A 14,340-nucleotide genomic window follows, 5' to 3' on the forward strand; every position below is an offset into this window, starting at 1 on the left:
GGAGGCACAGACCTACTATTGACTATTCTGTGGCCTGGGGGGCTCAAGGCACAGAGCTCCTCATTAGCCAAAGTTGCCCAAGTTCCCCAACCTCTAAGGATTTCCTCATAATATTGCAAAAAGAAGAAAAGTGAGTGTCTATAGAAGCTTTGGGGCTCTTCCTCTAATCAGGAGAAAGCTGGTGGGTATTCTTCGCTTCTTTCTTTTCTTTTTAAACATCCAACTGCTTCAATTTCCATCTTGTATTATGGGAAAATATACCACGTATAAATATTAAAAATTATAAATACATATTAGTTCATAGAGAACGGCCAGTATAAACATTTACAATTTCCACTCTTTTTCAGTTCACAGTTTAATGACATTAAGCATGTTCACATTGTTTAGCAACCATCACTGCCATCGTCTCCGGAACAGTTTTATCTTTCAAAATGGAAATTCCATCCATTCACCAAGCTCTCCATTCCTGTCTCTCACCCACCCCTGGGGGCCACCTTTCTAGTTTGCAACTCTATGAGTTTAACTACTCTTGACAATTGATAGATAAGTGGAATCATACCGTGTTTAATTTTTTTGTTTTGGAGACAGAGTCTTTCTCTGTCACCCAGGCTGGAGTGCAGTGGCGTGGTCTGGGCTGACTACAACCTCCACATCGCGGGTTCAAGCGATTCCTGTGTCTCAGTCTCCTGAGTAGCTGGGATTACAGGCGTGCGCCACCACGCCCAGCTAATTTTTATATTTTTAATAGAGACGAGCTTTCACCATATTGGCCAGGCTGGTCTCGATCTCCTGACCTGAAGTGATCCGCCTGGCTCAGCCTCCCTAAGTGCTGGGGTTACAGGTGCGAGCCACTGAGCCTGGGCCTGTTTATCCTTTTGGGATTTATTTATTTCACTGACGATAATGTCCTCAAGGTTCATCCATGTTGCGGCCTGCGTCAGAACTGCCTGTCTGGTTTTTTTTTGTTGTTTTTTGTTTGTTCGTTTGACTTTGTTTTGTTTTGTGTTTCCATGGAGTCTCACTCTGTCACACAGGCTGGAGTGCAGTGGCACAATCTGGGCTCACTGCAACCTCCGCCTCCCAGGTTCCAGCTATTCTTGTGCCTCAGCCTCCCGAGTAGTTGGGAATATAGGCACACGCCACCAAGCTTGTCTCATTTTTTGCATTTTCAGTAGAGACAGGGTTTCACCAAGATGGCCAGGCTGGTCTTGAATTCCTGACCTCAGGTGATCCGCCCACCTCGGTCTTCCAAGACGCTGCGATTACAGGCGTGAGCCACCGCACCGGCCAGAAATGCCTGCCTTTTGAAGGCTGAATAGTCTTCCATTGTATGAAGGAACTGCAGTGTGCTTTTTCATTCATCTGTCCACGAACTCTTGGGTTGCTTCCACATTTTGGCTGCTGTGAATAATGCTGCTATGAATATGGGTGTACACAAATCTGTCTTCCACTCCTGGCTTCTAATTCTTTTTGGTAGGTACCCACAAATGCAACTGCGGGAACATCTGATCATTCTGTTTCTAATTTTTCCAGTACACGCCATACTATTTTCCCCATTCCTTCACGATTTTACATTCCCTCCGATCAGATTTGAGCATTCCTACTTCCCTCTAGTCTCACCAATCCCTGTTTGTTTATCATATCCATCCTAATGTGTGGTATCACATTCCTGGTTTGATTTGCGCTTTCCTATGATGAGTGATTTTGAACATCATTTTAGATGCTTATTGGCCATTGCGATGTCTTCTTTAGGGACACATCTACTCGAGTCTTCTGACCATTGTTGATGGGATGCTTTGGGTTCCTTGTTGTTTAGTTCTAGCTATTCTTTATATATGATGGCTATCAGCCTCATTTCAGATACATGCTTTGCAAATATTTTTCCTAATCCATGGGTTATCTTTTCATTCAGTTCACAGTGTTTTTTGCTGCACAAAAGTGTCTGTCACTCAGATGTAATCCAAGGAATCTAATTTTCTTTTGTTGCCTATGCTTTTGGTGTCATATCCCAGAGAACATTGCCCAATCTGATGTCATGAAAGTGTGGCCAATGTTTTCTTTTAGGTGTATCATACTTTTAGCGCTTGGGGTGAGGTCTCTGATCCAGTTTGTGTTAATTTTTGCACCTGGTGTGACATAGGGTCCACCTTCATTCTTCTGCATGTGGAAATCAAGTTTCTCCAACACCATTTCTTGAAAAGGCTGCTTTTCCACCAATCAGCTTTCTTAGCACTCATATGAAAAATCATGTGAACATATAGGTGAGAAGTTATTTCTGGGGTCCATAGCAAAGAAAACAACAGACAAAAGATAAGGATACAGCACGGGCCGGGCACGGTCGCTCACGCCTGTAATCCCAGCACTTTGGGAGGCAGAAGCGGGCGGATAACCTGAGGTCGGGAGTTCAAGACCAGCCTGACCAAAATGGAGAAACACTGTCTCTATTAACAATACAAAAAAAAAAAAAAAAATAGCCAGGCATGGTAGCGCATGCCTGTAATCCCAGCTACTTGGAAGGCTGAGACAAGAGAATTGTTTTAATACGGGGGGCAGATGTTGCAGTGAACCGAGACCGTGCCATTGAACTCCAGCCTGGGCAACAAGAGTGAAACTCTGACTCAAAAAAAAAAAGGAAAAGAAAGAAATAGAAAATGCAAAATGGTAAGAAAAAACAGCATAATAAACATTTGTATGGTGTTGATGGACAATGCATTTGAAGATAATATTGGAAGAAATCATATTACATTTAATTTCTGTTCTTACTTATTGCAGCTTGATGCCTCTAAGAACTTCGTCATTGGAACCACCTCTGGTGCTTTAAAAGAAAAAAAAAAAATCCACACACTCACACAGGTGCAAGGAAATGAGAATCTCAGATATTGAGACCCAGGCCTCACCATTTCTAAGCTCCCCAGGTGATTTGACTCAAAGCCAAGATTGAGGAACGGCGACATGGATCTCTACACAGAACCTGCCTAAATAGATTCTCTAGAAGCAGTTTATAAAGAAATTCCACATGAACTGTGGAAGAGGATATGAATTTGATATAGAGTATGTCTTCACTTAACATCTTTGAAAGTCTCTTGGAAACTTCACCTTGAAGCAAAATTATGTATAGTGAAACCACTTATTTTTCATCAACAGTATAACTACACAACTTTAAACAGCCAATGCTGTTGGAGGACCTCCTGTACATTGTTTCCATAAAGTCCGTTTTCAGGGAATTCCAAAACGAAATGAAAACTTCGTGTATATAAAAAGATGGTAGTGATCCCACCTGGATGACAGGGTTATTGCTCAGAAACTAAAAGAGGCCGCCTAGGTATAGAGGATTCTGTCATGAGGTTTCTGCTAAACCAAGGACCCCAGAATCCTCACCCATTCCAGTTAAAGGCATAATGAAGAAAGCAATATTCACAAAGGAAATGCGGAACGGAATAAAAGCCATCAAGCCCCAAAAATAATGTGACTAAGGGGCAGGATTTGCAGATGTAGAGATTTAATGTGTTTGCCCTTTCTCACCCACACAAGAAAAAGGGTGGAACAGATCATGAGATTCGACTGTTCTGCTGCGCAGCCTCCGCAGGGCACTTTGTATGTCCCTGTTTCTCAGGCTGTATATGAAAATGTTCAGCATGGGGGTGACCACAGCCTACATCACTGATGCCACCACACCATTCCTGGGGGGTGGTGACACAGCTGAAGTCAGGTACACACCAATGCCTGTTCCATAAAACCAGCAAACAGTTGCTAGGTGAGAGCCACAGGTGAAAAAGTCTTTATACTTCCCATCTGACGATGAAATCCTTAGAATGGAGGGGCCAATTTTATAGTAAGACAAAAGGATCCCTGAAATGGGAAGAAAACCAAACATAGTATTATCAAAATATATAAATATGCTATTGATGACGCTGTCAGAACAGGCAAGGTTGAGAAGTTGAGAGGGGTCACAGACAAAATGAGAGATTTCCACATTCTTGATGATGGTGAATTGTAACACAATCCAACTGTGCAGCTGGGAATCCAACAGGCTAAGGAAAAAGGACACCAAAACGAAGAAGACACAGAGGTGAGGATTCACGATGACTGGGTAGTGCAGAGGGCGACAGATGGCTACAAAGCAGTCATAGGCCATCAAAGTCAGGAGCATGCCTGCTATACATGCAAAAAGGACCAAGAAAGACATGTGCGTCAGGCAGCCCGCATGACAGGTGACTCTGCTATGCGACTGCATGTCCAGAATCACCTTGGGAACCGTGGCCGAGGTGAAACCGATGTCAGCCCAGCACAGGTTGGAGAGGAAGAAGTACATGGGGGTGTGGAGGGGGGAGTCAGAGCTGACAGCCAGGATGCTGAGCAGGTTCCTCAGCACCATCACCAGATACATGGACAGGGACAGGGACAGCAAAGCGAGGACGGGCTGCAGTTCTGGATCCTCTGAGAGCCGCAGGAGGAGGAATTCTCAGACACCTGTGAGATTCCGTGGCTCTGTGTGTCTTGGACACCTTGAGAAGGAAAGAGGATTGGAAACATAAAAGATAAAAACCAGCCCTTAATGCTGGATGCAAGCAATTCACAAGGAACATCTTCACACTTGTGGACCATACACCGCCAGCAATGTTTCTCAGTTGTGACAATTCCAAAAATCTCAGAATTATTACGTGATTTACTTTTTTGCTATACGAGGCTTTCTGTACATACTAGTTTAGAGAAAATCCACGGAAGAATATTAGAAGACCAAAAGGTTAGATATAACAAATCCGTGATCTCAGTAAAACATGGCCTACTCTTTTCAGAAAAAATACAATGCAATGAAAATGTCCTTCTCTCTTTTAGAAAAATATCTCAGTCTAATTGAAAGAAATTAAGAAGACTTGAAATACTCTCTACTTTATTCTGACATGGTGCTACAACTTCCATTGATGTAGAATATGTAAAAGGATGACACAAGAGCTAGGACCCCATTATCTGAAAACGAAATCGAAACTTATAGTTCTCAATCGGAAGACCTTCTCACATGCCTGTTACTTTTCATATTTATTATCATCCTTCGGTTTTCTGACATTATTTATTCATAAAAGTACATGCACACTCAAAGATGGGAGCTGGGTTTCCAAATGAATTGAATCTATAACTCCTGGCCCAGCACCATGGCCCACACCTGTAATCCCAGCACTTTGGCCGGCCGAGGCTGATGGATCACCTGAGGTCAGGAGTTCCAGACCAGCCTGGCCAACGTGGTGAAACCCCATCTCCAGTGAAAAAAAAAAAAAAAAATTAGCCGGCCGTGGTGGCGGGTAACCCTAGCTATGACAGCAGAGTGGACGTACACCCTGTGATATTATTTGTAATATCCTAGAAAGATATTGCTCCTAATATCACGGTGGCTCTACACCCTGTGATCTTAATTGTAATATCCTACAGAGATCTTACTCCTAATAATACAGTGGGTGTGCACCCTGTGATATTATTCATAATATATTACAGAGATACAACTCCTGATATCATAGCGACTGTACACCATGTTGGTACACCCTGTGATCTTATTTGTAACAACTTAGAAAAATACTACAGCTAATATCAAAGTGGGTGTACACCCTGAGATGTTATTTGTTATCTCCTAGGTAGATATTACTCCTAATATCACAGTGAGTGTACATCAAGTGTGTACAGACTGTGAAATTATTCGTAATACCCTAGGAATGTATTAATCCTCATACCATAGTGGGTGTACACCGTGAGTGCTATTTTTTTCTAATATCCGGGGGGAAGAGGATGATATTGCTTCCAATATCACAGAAGGTGTACACCCGCCTGTGATATTGTTCCTAATATCCAGGGAATGAGAGGATGGCATTATTCGCAATATCACTGGGGGTGTACCACCTCCCGCCGGGATATTGTTCTTAATATCTGGAGGTGGAGAGAATGATGTTACTCCCAATATCACAGGGGATGTACACCACCCCTGTTTGTAAACACCCCCTGTGATATTGTTCCAAATGGCCTGTGAAAGAGTAAACATGACTCCCATTATCGCGGGGGGTGTTCAGCCCTGATGATATTGTTTCCTAACATCCAAGGATGGAGAGTATACTATTATTCCCAATATGGTAGGGGTTGTACACCCTTTTGTGTTTTTGTGCCCAATGTCCAGCAAAATAGAGGATATTAATCCCAATATGGAAGTAATTGTACAGCACCCCTGTGATATTCTTCCTAATATCCAGAAAGGAAAAGAATGATATTACTCACAACTGTGTAGGAAACGTATACCCGCGCTGTGGTATCTTTCTCAGTATCCAGGTGGGGAGAGGATCATATTACATCCAATGTGGCAGGGTGTGTACAGTCCCTCTGTGATCTCGTTGCTAACATCCAGGTTTGGGGACGACGACATTACTCCCAATATCGCAGGGGGAGTACACCCCCCCGTGACCTTGTTAGTCATTTCCTGGGTGGAGAGGATGATCTTACTCCCAATATCGCAGGGGGTGTACACACCCCTGTGAAAATCTTCCTGTATTCAGAGAGAGAGAGGATGACATTACTCCCAGTACCACAGGGGGTTTCCAGAGCCCTGTGACACTCTTCCTATTATCCACAGGGAGAGAGGATGACATGACTCTCAATATCGCAGAGGGTGTACTCCCCTCCTGTAATATTGTTCTGAATACCCTGGGAGGGAGAGGATAAGGTTACGTTGAATATCGCAGGGAATGTACACCCTCCCCCTCTGATACCCTTCCTAATGTCCAGGGGAAGAGAGGAAAATTTCACTCCCAATATCACAGAGGCAGTACAGCCCACCCGTGATGTTGCTCCCAATATGCAAGGGGGGACAGGATGATACTACTCTCAATATCGCAGGGCTGTTCACATCCCCAGTGACATTTTTTCCTAATATCTAGGGGAGAGACAAATATATGACAACAAAGGTCGCAGGGTCTGTACATCCCTTCCTGATATTGTTCCTAATATCCAGGGGGGAAGAGGATGATATCAAATATGAAAGGGGGTGTACATCTCCCACCCCTACGATATTGTTCTTAATAATCGTGAGGGGAGACGGTGATATTACTCCAAATATCGCAGGGGTTGTTCACAACGCCTGTGATATTGTTTCTGATATCCGGGGCGGGGGGGAGAAAATCATATTCCTGCCAATATTGCAGGTGGTGTATACCCCACCTGAAATATGGCACCGAATATCCAAAGAGGGAGAGGTTGGTATTCATACCAATATCGAAGTGTGTGTACAGGCCCCTTGTGATATGGTTTTTAGTATCCAGTGGGCGGGAGGATGATATTAGTCCCAACATCCCAGAGGGTGTACACTAGCCCTGTGATATTGTCCCTAACTTCCAGAGGGGAGAGGATAATATCACTCCAAATATCTCAGAAGTTGTACATCCCCCGTGATATTGTTCGTCATATCCAGGGAGGCACAGGATGACATTCCATTGAATTTCGCGACAGGCGTACACTCACAGTGTGATATTGTTCCTAATATCCAAGAAGGGAGAGGATGATATTACTCCCAATAAAGCAGTGGGTGTACATCACCCCTGTGTTATTGTCTCTAATATCCGGGGCCAAGGGAGCAGGGGAGAGGATAACATTCCCTCAAATTTAGCAGGTGGTTTGACGCCCCATGTGGTTTTGTTTTAAATATCCAGCGGGGAAGACAATAGTAGTATTTTTGATCGTCCGATTCATCCGCTCCACCTTTCCGGAACTCTGAGGCCGGGAGGCCGCATGCAGTTTCCGTGTTATCCCCAATACCTTTGCCGTCTTCTGTACCAAGGCAGCCAAAAGCGGAGGCCCGTTGTCTGGGCCGGTCCCTAAAGACCGTCGAAATCTAGGAATCACATCACGAAGAAGCACAGGGGTTACTTCACGAGATTTCTCAGTTCGTGTTGGATAAGCCTCCACCCACCCAGAGTAGGTACGCCCAGGAACTAATACATCCTTGTTACCTCCACACTTTGACATCTCTGTGAAGTCCACCTGGAGACCTTCAAAGGGGGCTGCTCCACAAGCTCGTATGGCGGGCGGAACGGCTGGACCTTGCCTCGCATCATGCTGTCGGCAGGTAACACACCGCTGCCTCACCGTTTTGGCAAGGGCTGACAAAGGCGAGATGTAAAAATACCGGCCTAACAACTTTTCCAGTGAATCCTGACCTCGATGGGTGGTTTCTGGCACAGCCAGTACAACTGCAGCTCCTAGCAGCTGTGGCACAGCTACTCTACCATCTGGTAACCGAATCCATCCTTCCTCCATCACTTGTGCTCTCTCAGCCTGGAGAAAGTCCTTTTCTTCTTTAGAAGAAGCAGGTCCAAGATCAGGTGCTTGAGGGAGCACTGATGCCCAGAAGGGGGCAGATGCTGCTTTTCGAGCCTCTGAGTCAGCGCGGGAATTCCCCAAACCCAGCAAGAGGGAAGCTCGCTGGTGTCCTCTGCAATGCATAACTGCCACCTTGTGGGGTTTCCATACTGCTCCTAATCATTGCAAGATTTCTTGCTGGTATTTTCTGTCTTTTCCCCCAGGGTTCAATAGGTCCTTTTCTTTCTATCATGCTCCATGCACTTGAAGGGTTAAAAAGACAAACCGAGAATCAGTGTAAATGTTGACAGTCTCACCCTCACTGAGTTCTAAGGCCCCAATGAAAGCAATGAGTTCAGCTTTCTGGGCTGATGTGGCCTGGGGCAACGATCTGGCTTCAACAACAGTGTCCAGGGTTATCACTGCATACCCTGCGCCTCTCTCTCCTTGGGGGTTGAAGAAGCTGCTCCCATCCACGTATAGTTCCCAGTCTACTGATGCCCAAGCCTGGTCCCGGAGGTCAGGTCTGCTAGAGTCAATTGAGTCCAACACTTCTACACAATCAGGCTCGACAGGGCTCTCTGATACCGGGAGCAAGGTGGTGGGGTGTAGGGTGTTGCAAACTTCAATGGTTGTACGGGGATTTTCGCAGAGCAGTTTGGTACTTGGTGAGTCTGGCATTCGTTAGCCAGTGATGTCCTTTAGTGTTCATTAAAGTCACCACAGCACGGGAGGCCTTTATGTTCAGGCTTTGCCCAAGAGTCAGCTTATTTGCTTCTTGTACTGGCAGGGCAGTTCCTGCCAAGGCCTTCCAACAGGGGGGCCATCCTTCAGAAACCCCGTCTAGTTGTTTAGAGAGGTAGGCCACCGGCCTCGGCCAGTTTGGGTTCAAGCCCAGCTGCCATCTTTTCTTTCTCTGATGCATACAATGGAAAAGGCTTTGTCAGATCGGCTAGCCCCAGGGCTGGCGCTGCCAGAAGTTTTTTCTTTAACTCATGAAAGACTTGCTGTTGTTGGGATCCGCATTCCAAAGGTTCCCGGTCCCCGCCCCCTTTGTGACCTCATACAAAGGCTTGGCTAATACTGCAAAGTTTGGGATCCACAGTCTACAAAACCCCACAGCTGCTAAGAATTCTCTCACCTGCCTTCAGATCTTAGGCTCCGCTAGATGGCAAATGACCTGCTTTCTTTCTGATCCCGGGCTGCGTTCCGACCCCTGTCGGATAGTCAATGCCAAGTAACGTACCTGCTGTCAGCAGATCTGAACTTTCTTCCTGGACACCTTCTACCCACAGTACTCCAGGTGCCGGTGTAGGGCATCTGTTCCCTTGGCACACCCGACTGCCGTGTGGTGTCCCAGCAGAAGGTCGTCAACCTACTGGAGCAGCACGCAGCCTAGGTCTCTGCTGGGAAACTTCTGGAGGTCTCGAGTCCACGCCTCCCCGAAGATGGTGGGGGGAGTTCTTGAACTCTTGGGGAAGCCTGGTCCAAGTGTACTGAGTAGTGACACCTGACTCCGGATCTGCCCACTGAAAGGCAAACAGCTTCTGCCTCTCAGGGGCTAATCTGATAGGAAATAAAGTGTCTTTCAGGTCCAAGCACGTGAACCAGCTGTCCTCAGCTGGCAGCAACCCAAACTATGTGGATGGGTTAGGTACTGTTGTATGTAAAGTCAGTGTACCTTGATGAAGCAAGCGCAAATCCTGTACCGGCCGGTAGTCCTTGGTCCGTGGCTTGGGAACAGGCCGGAGGGGAGTGTTCATGGAGACAGACAAGGAACAATCGTTCCAAAAGTTCTTAGGTGCTTGAGACGGACCTGGATACATTGAAGGGCTTCTCTGGGGACCGGCTCCTGATTTCTGCCTCACCGGCTGGGCCCCAGTCTTAACTGGCCAATCCCGGAGGGTTGTCTTCTGCCGCACTCTTGGCCACCGCTTAGCCAGAGCTGGTCTTCTCTCTTGGCCTGGCTCAGTTAAGAAAAGTCTCCATTCCTCATCTCGGGGGACAATAAGGGTCATAGTAACTCCCGTTCCGGGTAACATTAGCAGCGAAGAGCCGTGCTCTGTCAGAGAGATAATGGCTCTCAGCTTGCTGAGCAAGTCGCTTCCCGAAAAGATCAAGGTACAGTCAGGCGTGTACCAAAACTGATGAATGACTTTATGTCCTCCTACAGTACAAGTCCGAGGCAAGCAGAAAGCTTGCTTTGCTGAAACCCCCATGGCTCCGATGACGTCAGTAGTCTTCTTGGATAACGGGGCGACCGGGGCGGTTACTAGCGAATGTTCAGCACCGCTATCTACAAGAAAGTCAATGTCTCAACCCCCGACTGTCATTCTGACCAGAGGCTCAATGGGGACGCTTGAACCCGGTCTCCCTCAGTCCAAGAACCCTTCTGCCAGGTTGCACAGGGCCCTCTCCTCCTTCTCCGGGGCCTCCTGCTCTGAGTCACCTTGTTTTCTTTTGAGCTCAGGGCATTTGTTCTTCCACTGTCCTATTTCTTTACAATCAGCACACTGGATACGCTGCAAACTCTGACAGCCAAGCTGAGTTTCTTTCCCAGGGCCCCCTTCCCTTGCCTCTTTGGGTGTCCCCTCTGATTGCTGCAGCTGACAAACAGGTCGGCGTATCGCCGGGCCTGACCTCCATTCTCTTTGCCGTTTTCCTTACGGCTTACTGCATCCCTGTTTACAAACACCTGGCTAGCTATTTCTAGTAATTGGGATGGATTCATCCCTGCAAGCCCAGCCTGTGTCTACAGTTTTCTTCTCATGTCTTCTGCTCTTTGACGGCCTAAAGCCATGGGAATCACGCGCTGATTTTCAGGGCTATCGGGATCAAAGGGAGTATACATACAATAGGCCTCCCACAATTCTCTCTCGTACAATTGGGCTGGAATTTCTACTTTTCCCTGAATAACCTCAGAGAGCTTGTTAACGTTTGTGGCCTTCTGAGCTCCCCTCATTAATCCTTCCAAGAGAGCTTCCCGGTCTCGGTTTATCCTTTGCATATCCTGTCTTTCATGTGGGTCCAACTGGGGGTCGGTTCCTGGCAACTGGGTCCTTCCATACTCTTGGGGGTTTTGATAATCAGCTGGTGCATGTTCCTGTAGCCACTTAGTTGCTGCTTGGAGGACTCTCCGCTTTTCTTCGCTGTTAAAGAGGAACATGAGCAACTGGTGCCAATCAGCCCAGGTGGGGTTGTGGGTGTGGATAACAGGTTGGAGCAAATCAATTAGAGCTTGTGGCTTTTCGGTATAGGGCGGTGTATTGTTTCTCCAGTTGAGAAGGTCGACGCAGGTGAAGAGCTGGTACGCAAAAACACGCCTCTCCACCAAGTGACCATCCTTATCTATCTCAGTCTACCGCTGCTCTCTCAGGGGCATTTGTGTCCCCATTTAGGGTCATAAACGAGCTGCCGAGGGAGGAGTGCAATGGTGCAAGGCGACTTACCGCAATTAATAATCTCAGTTATTAATTGACACTAATAATTATCAATATTAATAACCCATAATATAATTTTTGAAATCAATAGCGATAATTACTAATGTTAAATAGTTATACTAATGATAACAATACATGATTACTATTAATGATTAATGACGCCTGATATTAATAACTGATAATGACTTATTCATTAGAAAACAGTAATATTAGATCCTAATAATTAATATTAATATTAATATTCTGAAAACTTTTTATTAGCAACTATTTCTTAATATTAATATTAATATCAGTCATTCATATTCATGATAATAATAAGTGAGGAATAATTCATACTAATATTACGCCCTAATACCTCAGTGGGTGTACACCCACCTGCGATATTGCTCCCAATGTCCAGGGAGGGAGAGAGCATGATATTAAGTTCAATATCGCAGTAGGTGTACACAGAGCCGGTGATATTGATCGGAATATAATCTCCAGGGGGTGGACTATAATGTTACTCCCAATATAGCACTGGGCGTGCATCCACCCGATGATTTTGCTCCTAGGATTCACGGAAGAAGACAATGCCATTACAACCAACATCGCAGGAATTGTACACCCCCGTGTGAGATGGTCCTTAAAAATATTCCAAGGCGGAGGGATTGACTTGACCACATACGTGTCAGAAAGTGGAAACCCCCAAGGATATTGTTCCCATAATCCCGGAGGGAAGAGGATAATATTACTTGCAATATCACAGAAGTTGGACACGCCGTCGATGACACTGATTCTAACTGCAACGTGGGAGACGAGAACATGACACCCGATATTCCAGGGAGTAGAAACACCCCTGTGATACTGTTCCTAATATTCAGGGAGGAAGAGGATGATATGACTCCAAAAACAGACGGGTGTACAACTTCTGTACACCGAGGGTGTACATAGGTCTGTGAAACAGCTCATAATCTGCAGAGGGGGAGATGATATTAACCACAATAAGACAAACAGGCAGTGAGTCCACCGCGGATCCTAAGAGCCAGGGGGGCGAGAGGGGCTGGCTCTTTACTCCCCGCCTCGCGGGGGGCGCCGCGCCCCCCTGCGATGGGGGTCCTAAGAGCCAGGGGGGCGAGAGGGGCTGGCTCTTTACTCCCCGCCTCGCGGGGGGCGCCGCGCCCCCCTGCGATGGGGGTCCTAAGAGCCAGGGGGGCGAGAGGGGCTGGCTCTTTACTCCCCCGCCTCGCGGGGGGCGCCGCGCCCCCCTGCGATGGGGGTCCTAAGAGCCAGGGGGGCGAGAGGGGCTGGCTCTTTACTCCCCGCCTCGCGGGGGGCGCCGCGCCCCCCTGCGATGGGGGTCCTAAGAGCCAGGGGGGCGAGAGGGGCTGGCTCTTTACTCCCCGCCTCGCGGGGGGCGCCGCGCCCCCCTGCGATGGGGGTCCTAAGAGCCAGGGGGGCGAGAGGGGCTGGCTCTTTACTCCCCGCCTCGCGGGGGGCGCCGCGCCCCCCTGCGATGGGGGTCCTAAGAGCCAGGGGGGCGAGAGGGGCTGGCTCTTTACTCCCCGCCTCGCGGGGGGCGCCGCGCCCCCCTGCGATGGGGGTCCTAAGAGCCAGGGGGGCGAGAGGGGCTGGCTCTTTACTCCCCGCCTCGCGGGGGGCGCCGCGCCCCCCTGCGATGGGGGTCCTAAGAGCCAGGGGGGCGAGAGGGGCTGGCTCTTTACTCCCCGCCTCGCGGGGGGCGCCGCGCCCCCCTGCGATGGGGGTCCTAAGAGCCAGGGGGGCGAGAGGGGCTGGCTCTTTACTCCCCGCCTCGCGGGGGGCGCCGCGCCCCCCTGCGATGGGGGTCCTAAGAGCCAGGGGGGCGAGAGGGGCTGGCTCTTTACTCCCCGCCTCGCGGGGGGCGCCGCGCCCCCCTGCGATGGGGGGTCCTAAGAGCCAGGGGGGCGAGAGGGGCTGGCTCTTTACTCCCCGCCTCGCGGGGGGCGCCGCGCCCCCCTGCGATGGGGGTCCTAAGAGCCAGGGGGGCGAGAGGGGCTGGCTCTTTACTCCCCGCCTCGCGGGGGGCGCCGCGCCCCCCTGCGATGGGGGTCCTAAGAGCCAGGGGGGCGAGAGGGGCTGGCTCTTTACTCCCCGCCTCGCGGGGGGCGCCGCGCCCCCCTGCGATGGGGGTCCTAAGAGCCAGGGGGGCGAGAGGGGCTGGCTCTTTACTCCCCGCCTCGCGGGGGGCGCCGCGCCCCCCTGCGATGGGGGTCCTAAGAGCCAGGGGGGCGAGAGGGGCTGGCTCTTTACTCCCCGCCTCGCGGGGGGCGCCGCGCCCCCCTGCGATGGGGGTCCTAAGAGCCAGGGGGGCGAGAGGGGCTGGCTCTTTACTCCCCGCCTCGCGGGGGGCGCCGCGCCCCCCTGCGATGGGGGTCCTAAGAGCCAGGGGGGCGAGAGGGGCTGGCTCTTTACTCCCGCCTCGCGGGGGGCGCCGCGCCCCCCTGCGATGGGGGTCCTAAGAGCCAGGGGGCGAGAGGGGCTGGCCTCTTTACTCCCCGCCTCGCGGGGGGCGCCGCGCCCCCTGCGATGGGGGTCCTAAGAGCCAGGGGGGCGA

At 49.2% G+C, this 14,340-nt stretch overlaps 1 pseudogene; it reads right to left on the minus strand.

The window, feature by feature from the left end:
* Positions 1–3,573: 3,573 nt before the first annotated feature.
* LOC134730963 (putative gustatory receptor clone PTE01) lies at positions 3,574–6,400 on the minus strand (annotated as a pseudogene).
* Between the last annotated feature and the right edge of the window lie 7,940 nt (positions 6,401–14,340).

This window comes from Pan paniscus, chromosome 7 (genome assembly GCF_029289425.2).
Source record: "Pan paniscus chromosome 7, NHGRI_mPanPan1-v2.0_pri, whole genome shotgun sequence".
Classification (NCBI taxonomy): Eukaryota; Metazoa; Chordata; class Mammalia; order Primates; family Hominidae; genus Pan; species Pan paniscus.